At 45.8% G+C, this 17,534-nt stretch overlaps 1 protein-coding gene across 8 annotated transcripts in view; it reads right to left on the reverse strand.

The window, feature by feature from the left end:
• TENM1 (teneurin transmembrane protein 1) overlaps nt 1-17,204 on the reverse strand; it is a 534,679-nt gene extending 517,475 nt beyond the window's left edge. For all 8 annotated transcript variants that reach the window (XM_077309379.1, XM_077309378.1, XM_077309377.1 and 5 more), the window contains exon 1: nt 17,000-17,204. The gene's annotated coding sequence lies outside the window, so the exon portion shown is untranslated. The remainder of the gene's footprint in view (nt 1-16,999) is intronic.
• Between the last annotated feature and the right edge of the window lie 330 nt (nt 17,205-17,534).

Consider the following 17,534-nt stretch of genomic DNA (forward strand, 5'->3'; position numbering starts at 1 on the left):
AGTAATATGGGAAAACATTTTAATCTCCTTTATGCATCTATAAACATTGAAGATTTGGTTTTGGACAGTGAGGACAATATAACCAACTTGCCGATTTGGTCACCTGTCAACCCATCTGAGGTAAAAAAAATCTAATTAGGACTCTAAGTTCAGGGGAAAGCCCCAGGCCCAGATTTAGTCTCGTCTGATTTAATTAAGAACAATACTGATTGGTGGGTCCCAGTACTGACAAAGTTATTCACTAACGTGGATAAAACTGGTAGGATTCCTAAAGGCTGGGAAACAGCTATTGCTGCCCCTATATACAAAAAAGGGCAACAAGGATGACCCATCCAATTATTGACCCATAAGCTTATTAAGCACAATAAGTAAATTATATGCAAAACATTTGCAGTGGAAATTAAGGGATTGGTTAGATCAAAATAATTATCTAACTGAAGAACAAGGAGGGTTCAGAGAAAGAAGATCCACCATAGATCAATGCTTGATTTTGGATCATCTAATAGCAAAATATTCCTCCCGTTCCACTATATCCTTGTATGCTGCTTTTGTAGATTCTAAATCGACTTTCGATTCAGTGTCAAGAACAAAATTGTGGGGGAAATTAGAGAAACCCAACATAGACAAGTGACTTATCTTTTTGATTCAGGCTTTGCACAAACAAACAACAATAAGGGTTATATGTAACCCTCAGGGACATTTAACAGATCCCATAAGAATGGTGAACCCAAACATGGCTGTATATTAGCTCCACAACTATTTAGCATTTATACTAATGTTGTTACCCATTTATGGAGTTTGGGCTTCCATCCGCCCAAATTGGCTAATAGACACTTGTCTTTATTATTGTACGCAGATGATGTTGTCCTTTTATCAAGGACCCCTCTTGGACTAAAACGGGCACTCAGAGCCCTCATGGATTACTGTAATGAAAACTGCCTTGAAGTAAATCATTCCAAGACAAAAATAGTTGTCTTTTCAAAGAAATTTAAGAAACACTTGTGGCACCTAAATGCTACTTGTAATGAACAAGTTAAGTTATATAAATATCTTGGTGTCATATTTCAAGCTTCAGGATCTTTGAACTCTCATGTAGCCCATATTGCTCTGCAAAAAAAGTGCAGGTGCTATACTAAAATTCTATTGGAACAAAGAAGAAGAAGAAGAAGAGTTGGTTCTTATATGCCGCTTTTCTCTACCCGAAGGAGGCTCAAAGCGGCTTACAGTCGCCTTCCCATTCCTCTCCCCACAACAGACACCCTGTGAGGTAAGGGAGGCTGAGAGAGCCCTGATATCACTGCTCAGTCAGAACAGTTTTATCAGTGCCGTGGCGAGCCCAAGTTCACCCAGCTGGCTGCATGTGGGGGAGTGCAGAATCGAACCTGGCTTGCCTGATTAGAAGTCCGCACTCCTAACCACTACACCAAACTGGATCTCAAGGTGGTAGGAATGTCCCAACAGCTCTTAAAATATTCAAAACTTAACCCCTGGTGCAAATGTTATAGGGAGCTCCACTGACAATCACTGCCAATACAATTCACCTAGAGAGAATCTAAACCAAATTTCTGAGAAATCTTTTGCAGCTCCCCACAATTGTCTCTAATGCTGCACTGCGTGTGGAGTCAGGTTTGACCCTGATCGAGGCAAGCTTATGGTCAGTTGCAATATTGTATTGGCTAAGGCTGATTGTCTGCCTTTGACACTGATCTTCTTTCCCAGGGGTCTATCCTACCTAATATTATTTGACACATTTACTGCTCCATGGGTACAGGCCCTTAACAGGAAGTTAGGATTTTATGATCTATCCCAACAATTTCTGCTCTCTTTGGGTTTTGACCGTGCCAAAGAATTGATAAAGCAAAGAATACAGGATGTGGAAAGACACCATGATTTGAATAGAATCAATAATCCACTGTATGACACCTCTCTTCTAAATAGATTATCTCTTTCTAATATTGATAATTCTGAATTTAGAAAGGCATTTACATTATTGCGCTAGAATGCTCTCCCTTCAGCATGGGTTGGGAAAATATAATAAGCTTCCACCCCAGAAACAAACTTGCTTATGCCAGGACGTTAACACTGAGAACACCGAACATGTGATTTTTGATTGCTGTATTTATAATCAATTGTCAGGAATTAATGTTTTCCATCCTTACTGACTTGAGGGCTACTTCAAGACAAGGCAAATTAAAGGAACTCCTTTCGGATAAAAATAAGAATTTATCCTATATTATTGCCAAATATGCAAGATTAGCAATTAAATGTAGAAGTGCCTGGCTAAATATGCATAAGGGTTAGGACAGATTTATTGAATACATGAAGTATTTTGGAACTTTTAATCAATCTTATATACTGTTTTACTGTTTTGTATTTTGTACTGGTCGTTGAGTGACAAAAATAAATGTATGTATGTAAATATTGTATTTGCAATGAGGAAAGGCCTATGAGAAAGGAGGGATCACTTTTCGTTTTACAAAATCAGTTGTTTTACAGCATCTAGGTCTTATTGATATTAATATCCGCTTTCAACTGAGAGGTTTCTGCTGCATTTGTCCCCAAATGTTTGTTTTGCTTTGATCTTGGTGACTTCCACTGAACCACCCTCGATTCTTAGAAAGTAGGCACACTGAGTCTAGGACACAATTCTCTCCCTTCCTGCATTAACCTCACACACCTTGGGAAACACACCCCTGATTTCCCTTTTCAACTAGGCAGAATTCCACCATCTCACACTTTGCCTTAATTTGGGAGCTAACTCCTCTCTGTCTCTCTCTCTCTGTCAAATGACTTCCCTGTTTGCACATACTGTGTGGATTACCTCTCACATCAAAAACCCAGTACTCTAACTAGAGTTTTGCTTCAGAGGAGTTTTCCAGCTGAGGTTTTGAACCAGACCTCTGAACCAGTTCAAACTGAACTGCCTGAAATGTCTTTTCTCCAGACCACAGCAAGTATTACTATGCCCACTCAGCTGTAGCTAGCCAATCACAGGGCTTGTAGTCAGTTGCCCTGGTTTAATACAGTCTAAAGAGGATTTTTAACACCTCACTACCTTTAGCTGATGTTCAGTTTTCAACATGCTTCCACCACACAAGCATTGGGAAACAGTAAATATTTTCCTGGGTGTGAAAATTTCCCTTTTCTTTCTTAGTTCCTCTTGAAGTTCTCTGTTCATCCAAATAGGGTTCTTAGAGCTCCTGCAGTGTTTTCGTCTTTCTGGGATAGTCATTGATTGAGCATGCAATAGCTCTTGTTTGAGTAGCGCCCACCCTTCACATGCTCCCTTCCCTTCCAGCATTCTCGTCCATGGTATGACACTCATCATGTCTCTGAGTTTATTAAAGTTTGTCCTACAAAAATCCAACATCTGCGTCTGGCTACAAGCTTCCTTGCCCCATCCCATCTCAAAAGGAATTCTATGAGGACATGGTCACTTCCCCCTAGGGTTCCCACCTCCTTCACCTCATCCACCAACTCTTGCCTGTTGGTCAGTATTAAGCCCAGTATGGCTGAACCTCTTGTGGGTTCATCTAAAGGTATAAGGTAAAGGTATCCCCTGTGCAAGCACCGGGTAATGTCTGACCCTTGGGGTGATGCCCTCCAGCGTTTTCATGGCAGACTCAATATGGGGTGGTTTGCTAGTGCCTTCCCCAGTCATTACTGTTTGCCCCCCAGCAAGCTGGGTACTCATTTACCGACCTCGGAAGGATGAAAGGCTGAGTCAACCTTGAGCCGGCTGCTGGGATCTAACTCCCTACCTCATGGGCAGACAGCTTCAGACAGCATTTCTGCCGCTTACCACTCTGCACCCCAAGAGGCACGTTGGTTCATCTACCATTTGATAAATAAAATTGTCAGTCAGGCAGGTCAGAAAGTTGCATGACTGAGAATGCTTTGCAGAGTTTGTTTCCCAGCACACATCTGGAAAATTGAAGTCACCCATGATGACAAGGTCCTGCCGCTATTTTCCCAATCTGTTCACAAAGTGCAGCATCCACATCCTCTCGTTGGTCAGGCGGTCGGTAGCAGACACCAACCAGCACACTGTTTGTTTTCCCCTCGCTTATTTCACCCAGATGCTTTCCACTGTATATATGCTCTCCTTCACTATAATTTCCTGACAGGTAAGCCCTTTCCTCACTTACAGTGCCACTCCTCCACCTCTTCAATTTATTCTGTTTTTTCTGAACAGTTCATATCCATCCACTATTACATTCCAGTCATGAGAATCATTCCACCAAGTTTCTGTGATGCCTACTAGATCATACCTTTCCATCAGCATGAGAAATTCCAGCTCTTCCTTCTTATTGCCCATGCTTCAGGCATTAGTATAAAGGCATTTGAATCCTTTTACTTTTGGTTCCCTATGAGCTGGCCTTCCTGATTGGGCTATCCCCAATCGGTCTCCTTCCTTATACTCCCTATGTTGAACGTCTCCTTCCCCTTGTGGCTTCAGTTTAAAGCTCTCCTGATGAATCTCCCCAGGTTCCTCCAAACTATTTAAACTATCTGGTGGCTTTATGAAATTTTACTGAAGCACTGAGAGGTATACCCTAAATTGGGAAAGAAAGAGAGTCAGCTTTCGTATCAAAATTACTTATCTAGTAATTACTTAATGGGGAAACAGCAGCATCACCCAACTGCCACTTCTTTCTTCTCAACCACGTGGAAGAGGTTAATTGCCATAAATAATCACCCAGGAATCCCAGACACATGACATATACAACTATTTTCAATATATAAAGCCCTGTCCATTTTGTTTGTTGCAATCCTCTGCTGCAATTTCAGTGGCTGATTCTGGCCAATGCTGCAGCTATTGCAAAATATATTGGCTGAAAATAACCATTTTCCATTTCAGTAGCTTGGCCACAACAATCTGGAAGAACTTAGGAGGGCTGTGGGCCCCCAAATCAAGTGGGAAACACAGCAGCCTTAAGTTCATGCCTGCATTCCACCATTCGTGTATCAAAGTCGGTATCATCTACTTGGATTAGTAGCAACTCTTCAGGTCTCCAGTAGAGGTCTCTCTCATCACCTACTCCCCAAGCCCCTTAGCAGGAGATGCCGGGGATCAGGGGTAGTCAACCTGTGGTCCTCCAGATGTCCATGGACTATAATTCCCATGAGCCCCTGCCAGCGAATGCTGGCAGGGGCACATGGGAATTGTAGTCCATGGACATCTGGAGGACCACAGGTTGACTACCCCTGCCGGGGATTGTACCGGGAACTACACTTGAGACCTTTGGCATGCTAAGCAGAAGTCCTACCAATGAGCCATGGCCTCTGTTCCTGAGATACTGTTAGCATCCATAAGGAAAAGGCCCTTAGGATAGGCACTGCTTCTTAGCAAAAGATCTAAATAAATATTTACAGTCTGAAACTATAAATAGTGAACAAGTAAAGGGCTGGAGAGTCATGGGAACAGAAATAATTTTTTTCAACCTTGGTCTGGCTAATAAAAAAAAACCTTACTAAGGTCAAGACTGCTGTGCACAGTCTTCCTCTTAGGTTTGCCAGCTTCCATGTGAGGCTTTCTACCCCACCTCCCTCATGGGGAGTCTGCTATGGGGAGAGGAAGGGAAGAAGATTGGAAAATGCTTAAAGACACCTGAGACCTGCTGGGTCACTGAAGCCCATTCCCAGTTCTCTCAGAACTCTCACAGCCACACATCCCTCACAGGTTGAATATTGTGGGGAGACGAATGGAAAAGGTGTTTGTAAACTCCTTTGGTTGGTAAACAACAGGGTACAAAAATCCGTTCTTCTTCTAAGGAGCACCCATGAAAGAACCATGTGGGCACATAACTTTTTGTCAACAGTGAAAAAATGGAGAAGAAGGAACAGGGTGGACACCTGTGTACTGTGACTACCCTATGTGTATTAGGGCAGAGGGGCATTTCAGTGAATGTGGCCTAATTCACACAAGAAGGGAAAGGACGCAGAACTGGGGGGAATTGGCTGCCATGTAATCTTCCCCTAAGAAGAGTCTCCAGTCTGATTTTCCCTTCACATATCTGAGGACATGGCTCTAGAAAGCTCATCTGTAACCACTATGCCACAATTCCCAACGGTCAGTCCTCTCCCACACTCAACGAACATTCCACACCACAGGTTCTTGACACCCATATCTCCACACCCATGCCCTCATTTGCCACCATAACGTCCACACATGGTTCAGACTGGACAGCTCCTTCCTCTTCCTACAGCGAAGCTCCAGCGTCTGTTGTATTCTTGGATACAATGGGCTTTGCTTTGCCCCTAGTATAGTAATAAATGTGGATTTGTTGAGTTTTGCACACAGATTGTCAAAAATATTGGGTTTTCGTAATACTGAATATAGCTTACCTGATCAGTTAAAGCAGCCTTTTTTTAAAAATCCAGTTTTATTCCAAAAACTAATCTTTTTGTTGGGCTCGTAATCTCCCTCAATAGGCATTCAGCATCTAAGAGTTACGGGTAACACTTCTCACTCAATGGCTGACTACCCACTGCCTTTCTGAACCAGTTCCCATGGTAACAGGGCCCGACAGAAAGAAACAGGGATGCCTTAAAATCTTTACCCTATTTTTTCAAAATTTTAAAATCTATTTCTCTTCATTCCACTCACTGTTGACATGGTAACAAGAAATAAAGCAACAGACGGAAAGACTGATACTATTTTTCCAAAATTACAGTCCTATTATAAGGCATTAAAAGTTTGTGCCCTGAACCTAAACTTTACATATGTGATACCTGGGGGTGTGTATGTGTTATCTAAAGCAGTGGTCCCCAACCCCCAGTCCACGACCCGGTGCCAAAGTGGCTGATTAGCTTGCGGCCTGGCAAGCTTCTTGGTGCGGGCGGGGGGGGGGGGGAGGTAAATTGCCACGCATGTGCGACAGGCCCCCTGCCCCCACACCTTGGCAGCAGTCTGCAACCTGAAAAAGGTTGTGGACCGCTGATCTAAAGGATGCAGTTTTTACTCAAGCGTTCCTATTAAAAAGTGGTATTATGATGGCTTCTTATCCAGGAGGAGGAGGAGAAGACGAAGAAGATGATGAAGAAGAAGAACAACAGTTGGTACTTATATGCCGCTTTTCTCTACCCAAAGGAGGCTCAAAGCGGCTTACAGTCGCCTTCCCTTTCCTCTCCCCACAACAGACACCCTGTGAGGTGGGTGAGGCTGAGAGAGCCCTGATATTCCTGCCTGGTCAGAACAGTTTTATCAGTGCTGTGGCGAGCCCAAAATCACCCAGCTGGCTGCATGTGGGGGAGTGCAGAATCGAACCCAGCATGCCAGATTAGAAGTCCACACTCCTAACCATTACATCAAACTTTTAGCCAACATCCAAGTAGCTCCTTAAGATCCCTCCCCACCAGATAAAATATAACATCTCATAGAATCATAGAGTTGGAAGGGGCCATACAGGCCATCTAGTCCAACCCCCTGCTCAATGCAGGATCAGCCCTAAGCTGATCTGTTATCTCCAGATAACAGAGAATGGTTTCCCGAGAGAAAGTGGCTAATTTGATGGATGCTGAGGTATCTCTCATCCCCAAACCCTGTCCTTTCAAGGATACACCACCAAGAGCTCCACAAATTTTCCAGCCTGGAGCTGGCCACTTCAACTGAAACAAGAGAATCTGGTCTCCATTTCCTGTTAATGTACTCTGCAAGTGGCTGTAACTTAAATAAATAATAAATAGATGTCTCCCAGAAAGGGATTAGTTGTTTATTCACATACTTTATTTACCCACCTTCCTCCCCCATAAGGACCTCTGTTCCATCTTATCCCCACAAGACCCCTGTGAGGTATATTAGCCTAAGACAGGTAACCCAACACGCTCCCATGCCTAAATGTGGTTTCAGAACTGAGTCTTCAAGAACCTAGTTTGGCCCTAAAATATATTTAGGGAGAATATTTATTATAGGTTGCAAACAAGCAAGTAGCAAGGTATGCCTCAGTAGCTGTCCTGATGAAGATGACCTGGATCTCAGAAACTAAGCAGCGTCAGTCCTGGGTGTAGTCTGCACGGGGCTTTTTACTCATTCACAGATTGAATAAATCCCTCCCACCTATACTGAATTCGATTTCCATTTTGATTTGGGGTGCTTTAAATTTTCCCTTTGCAACATGCATGATTGATTTGTGGTGACCCTACCTTTTCCCCATGATATCCTGGAGTGGATATAACCCTCGATATTTGAAAAATTGCCATTAGTAAGTGTGCAGATTTCTGCTTCTTGCAAGTTAATTTCCTTCTCAGTGCCTCATAGTGTGCAGATTTCTGCTTCTTGCAAGTTAATTTCCTTCTCAGTGCCTCATAGTGTGCAGATTTCTGCTTCTTGCAAGTTAATTTCCTTCTCAGTGCCTCATAGCAAAGCAGTATTCCCCCATTGGCCAGTGCGGCAGTTCAAAGACTTCCAGATTCCCAGTTGCAATGCTTGTCTTAAAGTGACTGTACTCCAGAAGCCCTAACTTCTCTCAGCGGAGATTTGTCTCTTGGATTTATCCCCCCCCTTCTCTGTTGTCTCCAATACTCTCACTCCCCCCAAACCCCAATTCAAGAAAAGAAAGAAAAAGGCTCCAACTGAGCTTGGCTCCCCTCCCCACTCTGAGCTTCCCCAATCAAGTGCAAAACACTTTGTTTCAATTCGGGGGGGAGGAATGGAAGAATACCTGAGTTCAAATTCAGCAGAATCCACAATGGACAAAACAAAGTAAGTGTAAAATCAGCCCAGGTGAGTACTTAGATAGGAGACCACCAAGGATATTCATGGTTGCAATTTAGGCAACAGCATGCCGCCTCTGAATGTGTCTTGCCTTGAAAACACCTTCAGGGGTTGCCATAACTCAAGTACAACTTGACAGGGGGTGAAAAGCTATGGTGCATAAAGTGGCAGGCTAGTCATTGAGTGGTGTTTGTTAGCATGTGCAGTGGAGACCAGCTAGAACACGTCTGCTCTTGGCCAGTGCCAATACAGATTTCTCCAGGGAGCTGTCACTGCACATTTGTTCCCAACCCAGCACACGTCACATATAAACTAGACATGTTCCCTTCCCATATGTGGTATTGTTTTGTATATGCAAGCGTTTTATGTGTACCAACCTGTTCTAAGGTGACAATAACCTCACTGGATGTATTATGAAAAAAGCAGTCTAGTTGTTTTCGCTTCCAGCTTGATTTTGATCTGGACAACTTATAATAATATATATTAATTGCGACCATTTATTACATTTAATGTTATCTTAATGTACATAGGCACAAACAAAGTTTGCATTCTGCACAGATTTTAGTGCTTTAATTCAAATCCAAGTCTGATGCAATTTATTTATGGTGTACATTTTTACCTTGCTTTCCATTCCGGAAGTTCAGGGACAGTGTATGATGTCTCCCTTCCAACCACTTTGAAACACATCAAGCTGAGAGCCACCTGACAAGGTTTAAGGCAGAGGGAAGGTTTAAAAATGGGCTTTCCTGAACTTTGGAGTCTGGCACCCTAACCCAGGATTTCTCAGTCAGGGTTTTGTGAAATCCCTGGAGGGGTTTCCCAAATGGATGGGAGTTAATTAATTGTGTGTGTGTGTGTGTGTGTATCTTTAACCTGGCGGAGCGGATAATATAATCCGTTAAGGGCACCTAAGGTGGGCCCTGTCCGTGATGGGGAAGGGTGCCCCTAGGCCTCTTCTGCAGCAGTGACCTGAAAGCCAGATTGCAGATGTGTTGTCAGATATTGTGAATTCGCTTCATTACATAACTCCTTACTGGCAAAAAGAATATTAATAACCCTCAAAACATTTTGCCCTCATAATATACTTCAGAAGGACCTGCCGATTGGGCCCTCCGATTGTCACTCCGCTGCCAAGGGCCCAATTGTGAGCCGCGCTGCAATTGGGCCCTTCATGCAGGGCTGCCTAATCGGAGGCGCAAAGCACCTCCCGCCCCGCCCCGCCCCGCCCCCCTTCCTCCTCGCCCGCAGCAGCACGCCGCGGGGGCCCGCCGAGCCGCGACACGCCGCCCCATGGCCGAACACACTCTCCGCTCCCCGACCCGCCCGCTCCCCAACTCTATGCAGCCTGCCCAAGCCGCGCTGCACTGTACCACGGCCCCATCGCCCTCACAGACTCCCGCGCCCCGGAAGAGCCGCACCGCCCCACACCCGCACCGGCCCCGCCGCCTCCAAGGACCCACTAGCGCCCGCTGCAGGCTTAATGCATTTACTAGTGTGTGTTTGTGTGTGTGTGTGTGTGTGTGTGTGTGTGTGTGTATGTATGTATATATATATAGTTGAATATTTATTAGGTGTTATGACTATATATGACTATATATGTTCATGTCAACCCGCCCCTCCCTCCAAAAATGGGAGACATGGAGGGGGTGGGAAGGGGAGGCGCCCCAGGGGGATGTGTACACAGTTATACGTCCCAACCATATTCTGCACAACTGGGACACTTATGGGGTCTGTTGAAGCCCAAATCATGTTTCAAGGGATTTTTCAACGATAAAAAAAAATTGAGAAAGGGTGCCCTAACATACACACATGTACACCTTTAGCCTGGAGAGGACACGACTGAGAGAGGATTTGATAACCATTTTCAAGTATTGAAAAGGCTGCCATATAGAGGATGGAGCAGAATTGTTCTCTCTTGCCCCGGACAGACCAGAACAAATAGGATGAAATTAATGCAAAAGAAATTCCATCTAAACATCCGGAAGAAGTTCCTGACAGTCAGAGCGGTTTCTCAGTGGAACAGGCTTCCTCAGGAGGTGGTGGGTTCTCCATCTTTGGAGATTTTTACACAGAGGCTGGATAGCCATCTGATGGAGAGGTTGATTCTGTGAAGGTTCAAGGGTGTGGCAGATTACAGTGGTTGAGCGATGGGGTTGTGAGTGTTCTGCATAGTGCAGGGGGTTGAACTAGATGACCTATGAGGTCCCTTTCAACTCTATGATTCTATCGTTCTATGATTCTACCTCACCAATTTCACTACTTAAGTAGGGGGTCTTGAATAGTGCAGAACCTCTTGTGGCGCAGAGTGATAAGGCAGCAGACATGCAGTCTGAAGCTCTGCCCATAAGGCTGGGAGTTCGATCCCTGCAGCCGGCTCAAGGTTGACTCAGCCTTCCATCCTTCCGAGATCAGTAAAATGAGTACCCAGCTTGCTGGGGGGTAAACATTAATGACTGGGGAAGGCACTGGCAAACCACCCCGTATTGAGTCTGCCATGAAAACGCTAGAGGGCATCACCCCAAGGGTCAGACATGACCCGGTGCTTGCACAGGGGATATCTTTACCTTTACTTGAATAGTGCATCTGAAGAAACTTTGCCTACCTATGAGAGAAATACCTTGAACGTTGCAAGCACAGACATTCAGTTTGGATGAGAAAGAATTAGGAAGCGGCATGAAGGTTTGAGTTAGTACAAAGACATGAGCATGCTTATTACTTACATACCAGAATAAGGAACAGGCATGTTTCTCTCTAACAGACTTGAGGGAGGGGCGGTAGACGTCCCAGGAAAGCAAGGCAGGGCAACTAATTTTCAAGCAGATTTATTTAGAAAGGCAGATCCATGGAAACTCACGAGCAATAGCACCATTGGCTCCAAAGGTCCAGAGCCACTACCTTACAACCCAGCCTTTTACTTTACTAGAAAAGGCAGAGGTGATAAAAATCTTGCAAAAGTGTCATTTCTAATTTCACAAGTTGTGACGTTACACAGGTGCATCTAGATCCTTGCAGAAACTCAGTAATTGTGCATGGTGGAAATTCATCATTACAGAACGCATTTTTCATTCTGTGCTAACTACCGGGGAGGGGGAAAGAAAAGCAAGCAAGGTCATAATACTAATGGGTAGGTGTGGTGTAGTGGCTGGAGTCGAAAAAGATGCAGTGCTTGGAGTATGGAACCAGGACCCCCAAGATCTGGGTTCCAGACCTTGCTCAGCTTTGACATTCAGCAGTTGGACTTGGCCCAGTACTTCCTTTTAGCCTAACTAACCTTATTATTGCCAGGACATAACAGAGGAGGGTAGAGACAAGTAAGCTACCCTGAGATCCTTAGAGGAACCTAAAAGGTATTAAACTGCACACTGATACCTGACCAGGGCTGATTCTGCACTTAATTTGTTTTTTCCATTGTGGATCCTGCTAAATTCAGATGGATTTGAACTTGGGTCTTCCTCTATCCCCCTCCCACAATTGAAACAGAAAGTGCTCTGCACTTGATTCGGGAAGCTCAGAGTGAGGAGGGGAGCCAAGGTCAGCAGGAGTCTCTTTCTTTCTTTTCTTGAAAGGGGGTGGGATTGGAGACAGCAGAGGAGGGGGGAATAAATCCAAGAGGCAAATCTTTGCTGAGAGAAGTTATGGCTTCTGGGGCACAGTCACTTTATGACAAGCCTTGCAACCAGGAACCAGGACGTCTTTGAACTAACGTCCTGGCCAATCAGGGAAGACTACTTTGCTACGAGGCACGGAGAAGGGAGTTAATTCGCAAAAAGCAAAAATCTGCACACTGACTGATGGCAATTTTTCGAATATCGAGGCTTATATCCACTTCTGGATATTGTGGGGGAAAGGTAGGGTTACCACGAATCAATCATGCATGTTGCAGAGGGAAAATCTAAAGTGTCCAAAATCAAAATGGAAACCGAATTCAGTGTAGAGAGGACAGATTTATTCGAACTGGGATTGGGTAAAAAGCCCCATGCAAACTACACCCAGGTTATCTACTACCCGGTATTTACACAGGTATATACTTAAATAACAGGAGACAAACATGGCATGCAACAGTGGCAGCATTTTAGGTGCCACCTCCCTCCCGGATTGCATGGTAAAGGGTACATGCAACGGGAGCATAGATGCCTCTTCTGCAGCAGTGACCTGAAAGCCACAGATTGCAGATGTGTTGTCAGATATTGTGAATTCGCTTCATTACATAACTCCTTACTGGCAAAAAGAATATTAATAACCCTCAAAACATTTTGCCCTCATAATCTACTTCAGAAGGACAGTCAGTCATTTCTCCTCAATTAAAATCCATACTCAAAATAGATTTTTCTTTCCAGATGAGCTAGAAGGCTCTGTAGCCAACTGTATCCGCCATTATACAACTACAAAGGGGAGGGGGGGATACCCACCACAAATCCTTTTTCTCATCTGCATATCTAAGCAATATATGCCGCTAATTACTCACTGCACTGCAATAGAAACAGACCATGAACGGTGGATTAGCAAGAAGCAGATCCGCTAAGAAAGTTAATAATGCAGGGGAGGAAAAACCCCATATAAAGGCTTGTGGGGGGGGGGGAGGGGATTTAATAATGAAGTAGATGGCATTGCCAGCTCTGGTTCTGGGAAATTACTGGACATTTGCAGGTGGAGCAAGGGGAGGGCAGGGCTTGTGAAGGAGAAAGGCCTCAGCAGGGTATAATGCCAAAGAGTCTACCCTCTGAAGCTGACATTTTTCTCCAGGGGAAATAATCTCCGCAGACTGGAGATCAGTTGTAATTCCGGTAGATCTCCAAGCCCCACCTGGAAGTGGGCAATTCTGTAAATAGGACAGTTTCACCCAGGAAGTATATAATTTTCTATAGATCACAATGTAGAAATGTGACACCAGAAATGTCCTGCTTCCAATAACTGAGGGGGGGGGGGAACAAGCACAGACGGGTGGTAGACAGGTGATGATCCGTAGATAATCCAAGCGACCGATGATCTAAGTGGGTGGTGGTGGAACAGACAGCCAAAGAACATGGATGTGGATTTTTCAGGGGGGAGGAGCTTGCTAGAACTGGTTTGAGGTTGAAGAACTTGGAGAAAGCTCACCCTCCCATGAAGGGAAGAAGCAAAAATGTACATCTGCTACCAACAGAGGCCAGAAAAGAAGCCGATAGCGGCTACTGCCAAAGGACTATAGCACGCTGAGGTCACCGTCTCTCTCTGGGCACCTGACGTGGAGTGATGGATCTACAGTGCCACAAGGGTACCTCTTGGCTACTACAAATGCTCTACCTATTTGCAGATGAACTCAATATTACATGCCCCAAAGCGACAGATCTCAAGCATTTTCCTAATCCAGGAAATGCTAAAGTGGACAGCACTCTGCTTTTGCATGACAGGCTAAGGCTCCAAGGCTGAGCACTTTAGAGTGAAGTACGGATAACATTAACAAGGATTTCCATCTCCCAGGGAAAGGTAAATGGGGACGTTAGCAATGCAAAAGTCATTTCTCACAGACCGTTATATCAACCTGGAAACTGGACAACCCTCCCCCCATTTTAAGCAAGTTATGGACCAGATGGGCATTCCAGACCCTCATTAATTCATCTACGGAACCTTTTCCTGGTGGAATTACTATAATTTGACCGTGTCTAGAAGGATTTAGTAAAGTTGATTCAGGTAACGCATATGGCAGGCAGACAGGAAGAATTTTTTATTTGTCTGCTGTGTATTGCCATACAAAAAACGTATACAGCACTTGGATCCTAAAAGCATATTGCTCACGGGCGATCTCCAACCTTATCAGCCACGACTTCACCCCTGCCTTTTGGGAACCGGAGCACAATACAGTGTGGGGCTTGCTTTCCCTTCACTTGGCTGATCTATAGAGCACAAATTGAGCAATAAGAAAAAAGAGCAACACCTGAGCAGGGGGGGGGGGAGAGAAACTGGGGAGGGATTTATCCCTCTCTCATTATTAATATTCCTTCCTAGTTAGAATCCATAAGTTTCCCTTTTCTGCCAATGCCGGAGTTACGAGGGCCAACACAAAATCGACAGTGTGCAGCATCAGTTAAGCCTCATAATTAATAACGTGGAGAATGCAAACACAAAAGGGAGGTTCAGAGTTGTTTCTACAAACACATTCCAAAACAAAGCAGGCATATTTGACCTCAGCAGTACAATGTTTTATTTTTTTTGCACTGCAGTTCATCCATCTTGACAATTAACGAGAGGGAAAAGCTCCAACAGCCAAGACAGATTTCCACTTCTCTTGAACTATTGCAAACATCGTATCTGAAATGTGACTGAATTCTAATTCACGTTGGAACAAAAAGCATTACAGTCAAAATCAGAAGTTGTTCCCATTACCTTGAAGCATACCTATTTTCTCTCTACAGAAAAAAAAATACCAACAGAGCATGGATGTTCATGCGCTCTTTTCCCCTAATGCTTCATCATTTCAAATAATGAGTTCAAGGGGCCAGTTTCTACACAGAAAGAAGGTAGAAGGAAAGGCGGTAGAGGAAAAAAAGAGAATAATACCTATGGGCATTGATGAACTGTACTTCCTCAGCAAAAATTTTAAAGAAATGGCCAGACGGCAGATTATGAGAAGAAAATATACAGAGGCATACAGAAAGCAGCAGGTGGTGGTAGGGAGAATAAACAGAAGGGTCACCTAGTGACCCAGAAGCTGTCCTCTCGTTCACCTTTGCTAGAACCTCCACAAAGGCCTTGGATCTTGAAACACACCTTGAAGTAATGCATCTTTCTTAGTTGCCAGGAAAGCATGCCAACAAACACAGATTCACATGCCCATCCCATCCGCTACAATTCTAAAGGTGGGTCAGAAAAAAACATATTGCTTTTCTCCCCATTTCTACTACATCAATCTCTGGATTCTCCCACACTTTTGTAACAAAGGGAAACCAATTAACCCTTTAGGCAATACTAAATGTTAGCTCTGAGAGCATTCACAGCTGAAATCTCCATTCACTGGTACCCAGGCAAGTCCTTCACCCACCACCACCTCACTTGCAATGCAAGAATAAATAACCAGCTACCCTAGAGGGTTGCCATATGCAGTTCTGATAACAGGAAAATATGACACAGTCAAAAAACAGTATCTAGAAATGTGAATAGACCGTCATAATCTTATTACCTTCAACTCATCAAGTCACCTACCTGAGCCTGAAAAACAGGGGGTTGCAGGTACCCCAGACCAGAGGAAAATAAATGAGAGAGACTTGCAAGGCAGCAAATGCATTTGTTACAGTAACAGACAGACAATCCTGCAACTGTGAGCAAAGGAGACCCCCTATAGGCAAAATAAATGTGTTTATCTCCGGTTTAGAGCTCACTAAACAAGCACTACATCTCTTTGGCAGCATCCCTACACCCAGAGAGAAACGAGCATCTTAAATACTGTATTGTGCAGATTTGAAACTCAGGTACAAAATAATCCCATAAACCTCAGGCTAATATTGTGTCTTTCCAGAATGAGTCTCTGGGCATCTTTGTGATCCCTCTAGCGGGCAAGCATCAGGATACAGAAGTTGTGCAAGTGTGTGTGTGTGTGTGTGTGTGTGTGTGTGTGTGTGTGTGAAAACAGGGCGCTCTTGCACATCCACAAAGATCAGATAACTTCCATGCGAAAACAAAAAGCCGTGGCAGTTCACGAAGGCTTGCTGTGAAGCATGACTCACAAAAAAAAGTGTGTGCCAGGATAAATGGCTAGCCTTTCAGGCTCCAGTGGATGCCCATCTCATTTGGGGCCACCGCCAGACTGATTCATCTTCCAGGGGCGACAAGATTCTGATTCTGCTGCCACAGCCCAGATGGGAGGCATTATTCATATCTCACACGGCCGACATGCACTCCCAATCTCGGGCCACATCACCCTGCAGCTCCCGTAGCCTCAACCTGACACACAGGGCAGACTGGTCCAGGCGCACCTCGGGGCCAGGGACACGGGCAAGGACGCGCCCTACACGGACGAACACATTGACTGGGTGTGCCACGTTGGGGGGGAGGGGGCGCTGGCAGGTTGCACGGGGTACCTGGAAAGCCATGACCCCTAGATGCTCACCTAGAGGGGCGGCAGGATGCCAGGGGGGCAGAAGGCGACCAGGTGTCCGTTCGGTAACATCAGTCAGCCGGGAGATGCGCTCGGGGCTCAGTCCCGCAGCCAGCCCTGCAGAGGCCTCCGAGGGCCGGGACCCCCCCCCCATATCCGCCCATCTCCCCCCACCCCACCCGACCCGACCCGACCCGCCCAACTCTTCTCACCTGGCCGGCCAGAAGAAGTTTCAGCAGGTGCGCCGCCGCCTCCCTCCGGCGCGTCTCGGCTGGCGAGCCATCGCGGCCGGCTGCTGCTGCTGCTGCTGCTGCTGCTGCTGCCCTCGTCTTGCCTCTCCCCGGCGCGGCGGCGCGGCGGCAGGCGTCTATAAATCCACATCGCCGAGGAGGAGGCGGCGGCGGCGGCGGCAGCAGCGTTTCCTCGCCTGCATCCCTCCGCGACAGCGGCGGCTCCGCTCCAGGCGACGAGAGAGGGGGAGATGGACGGGAAGGCGAGGGAAGCGTCGCCCAAGCGGCAGTGGGAGCTGCTCCTCCTTCCTCCGCCGCCGCCGCTGCAAGCCCAGCCAGCCAGCCAGCCGCTCGCGGTGGCCTGCGCCGGCGAAACTGGCGGCTCCGGCGCTGCTCGCCTCTTAGCTGGGGCGCCTCGGCTGCTAATGAGCATGCCCGGGAGAGGAGAAGGGCATGCGCGCTGCCGCCCGTGCCGCCGCCGCCGCCGCCGCCTTCACCTGCTAACCAGCCGCTGCGC

The sequence above is a fragment of the Paroedura picta genome, chromosome 13 (assembly GCF_049243985.1).
Source record: "Paroedura picta isolate Pp20150507F chromosome 13, Ppicta_v3.0, whole genome shotgun sequence".
In the NCBI taxonomy this organism is placed as follows: domain Eukaryota; kingdom Metazoa; phylum Chordata; class Lepidosauria; order Squamata; family Gekkonidae; genus Paroedura; species Paroedura picta.